This window comes from Triticum aestivum, chromosome 3D (genome assembly GCF_018294505.1).
Source record: "Triticum aestivum cultivar Chinese Spring chromosome 3D, IWGSC CS RefSeq v2.1, whole genome shotgun sequence".
NCBI lineage: Eukaryota > Viridiplantae > Streptophyta > Magnoliopsida > Poales > Poaceae > Triticum > Triticum aestivum.
In genome coordinates this window covers 161249626-161252924 of record NC_057802.1, presented here as the reverse complement: position 1 = coordinate 161252924, position 3299 = coordinate 161249626, and positions in this window count along the sequence as shown.

Sequence of the window (3299 nt, the reverse complement as noted above, 5' to 3'; positions counted from 1 at the left end):
AAGAGTGGAGCCGGTGAAGACGAGGATGTGTTACCGAAGTTCCTTCCTTTTGAGGGGAAGTACGTCTCCGTTGGAGCGGCGTGGAGGCACAATGCTCCCCAAGAAGCCACTAGGGCCACCGTATTCTCCTCACGCCCTCACACAATGCGAGATGCCGTGATTCCACTATTGGTGCCCTTGGAGGCGACAACCGGACCTTTACAAACAAGGTTGGGGCAATCTCCACAACTTAATTGGAGGCTCCCAACGACACCACGAAGCTTCACCACAATGGAATATGGCTCCGCGGTGACCTCAACCGTCTAGGGTGCTCAAACACCCAAGAGTAACAAGATCCGCAAGGGATTAGTGGGGGGAATCAAATTTCTCTTGGTGGAAGTGTAGATCAGGGCTTTCTCAACCAATCCCTAGAAAATCAACAAGTTTGATTGGCTAGGGAGAGAGATCGGGCGAAAATGGAGCTTGGAGCAACAATGGAGCTTGGGGATAGAAGAGGTAGTCAACACGGAGATGAAGACACCCCTTATATAGTGGAGGAACAAATCCAACCGTTATCCACCAACTCAGCCTACGTAGCACGGTACTACTGCGCCGGGGACGCGGTACTACCGCAAGGGCACACGGTACTACCGTAGGACCCCACGGTACTACCACCCGTGCAGCAGAGACCAGAACAGCCCAGATGCAATGAAGTAGAGGGTGGTAGAACCGCTGGCGCGGTACTACCGCTCCCCCTTGCGGTACTACCGCAAGGCAGGGATAGTCCAGATTTTGGGAAGGCACGGACATATAAAAATACATCCGTGGCAACTTCCGCTGAGTTGGGATCTATGCAAAAATCCGACACGGTAGTACTGCAAGCCAGGAGCGGTACTATCGCGCGGGGTGCGGATGTAAAAAATTACATCCGCTCCTACTGCCGCGCAAGCTGCTGAGCCTGGCCAGCGCACACGGTACTAACGCGCACCAGGCGCGGTACTACCGCGTAGGGCACGGATGTAAAAAATTACATCCGCCCCTACTACCGCAATAGCAGCAGCGCCTGGCCTGAGGCCACAGTACTACCGCTCCAAGAAAGCGGTACTACCGTGGGCACATGCAGTACTGCCGCGCCGGAGGCCTGTACTACCGCAAGGGCCTGCGGTACTACCGCTCCAAGGAGCAGTACTACCGCATGCCCCAGTTCAGCAAACACGACCTTTCACATAGACAAGAAAAGATGGCGGATGCTCCAAAGTGCCAAAGGAAAGGCGGTGCAAATGGAGTAGACGTGTACGTGATGATTCCACCCAAACCTTTCCAAAGCGGACCCCTTCTTAATAGTACGGCTTTCCTACGACTCAAATCCACCGAAAGGAAACATAGAGAAACGCCGTCTTCAATAGTCTTCGAGGGGCACCAAATCGTCTTGTACCTAGTGATGAAATGTCTGAAATACTCAGAGCACACAATTAGTCCGCAAAAGCATTGTCATCAATCACCAAAACAACTAAGGGATAAATATGCCCTTACACCTGCTGCAGATGCTACTGATGACGTTAAGAACGTCTGGCAGAGCAAAGCTGATGACTACTCGATAATTTAGTGTGCCATGCTTTCCGGCTTAGAACCAGGACTTCAACGACGTTTTGAACGTCATGGAGCGTATGATATGTTCCAGGAGTTGAAGTTAATATTTCAAGCAAATGCCCGGATTGAGAGATATGAAGCTCCAATAAGTTCTATAGCTGCAAAATGGAGGAGAATAGTTCTGTCAGTGAACATATACTCAGAATGTCTGGGTACCACAACCACTTGACTCAACTAGGAGTTAATCTTCCTGATGATAGTGTCATTGACAGAGTTCTTCAATCACTGACACCAAGCTACAAAAGCTTCGTGATGAACTATAATATGCAAGGGATGGATAAGACAATTCCCGAGCTCTTCACGACGCTAAAAGCTGCAGAGGTAGAAATCAAGAAGGAGCATCAAGTGTTGATGGTCAACAAGACCACCAGTTTCAAGAAGAAGGACAAAGGGAAGAAAGGGAACTTCAAGAAGAATGGCAAGCAAGTTTCTGCTCAAGTGAAGAAGCCCAAGTCTAGACCTAAGCCCGAGACTGAGTGCTTCTACTTCAAAGGGACTGGTCACTGGAAGCGGAACTGCCCCAAGTATTTGGCGGATAAGAAGGATGGAAAAGTGAAAGGTATATTTGATATACATGTTATTTATGTGTACTTAACTAATGCTCGCGGCAGCGCCTGGGTATTTGATATTGGTTCTGTTGCTCATATTTGCAACTCGAAACAGGGGCTACGGATTAAGCGAAGATTGGGTAAGGACGCGGTGACGATGCGTGTGGGAAATGGTGCCGAAGTTGATGTGAACGCGGTCGGCACGCTACCTCTACATCCACCTTCGGGATTAGTTTTAGACCTGAATAATTGTTATTTGGTGCCAGCGTTGAGCATGAACATTATATCTGGATCTTGTTTGATGCGATATGGTTATTCATTTAAATCAGAGAATAATGGTTGTTCTATTTATATGAGTAATATCTTTTATGGTCATGCACCCTTGATGAGTGGTCTATTTTTGTTGAATCTCGATAGTAGTGATACACATATTCATAGTATTGAAGCCAAAAGATATAAGTTCAATAATGATAGTGCAACTTATTTGTGGCACTGCAGTTTAGGTCATATTGGTGTAAAGCGCATGAAGAAACTCCATGCTGATGGGCTTTTGGAATCACTTGATTATGAATCACTTGATACTTGCGAACCATGCCTCATGGGCAAGATGACTAAGACTCCGTTCTCCGGAACTATGGAGCGAGCAACATACTTGTTGGAAATAATACATACTGATGTATGCGGTCCAATGAGTGTTGACGCTTGCGGCGAGTGTCGTTATTTTTTGGCCTTCACAGATGATTTAAGCATATATGGGTATATCTACTTGATGAAACATAAGTCTGAAACATTTGAAAAGTTCAAAGAATTTCAGAGTGAAGTGGAAAATCATCGTAACAAGAAAATAAAGTTTCGACGATCTAATCGTGGAGGAGAATATTTGAGTTACGAGTTTGGTCTTCATTTGAAACAATGTAAAATAGTTTCGCAACTCACGCCACCTGGAACACCACAGCGTAATGGTGTGTCCGAACGTCGTAACCGCACTTTATTAGATATGGTGCGATCTATGATGTCTTTTACACATTTACCGCTATCGTTTTGGGGTTATGCTTTAGAGACGGCTGCATTAATTTACGTTAAATAGGGCACCATCTAAATCCGTTGAGACGACACCTTATG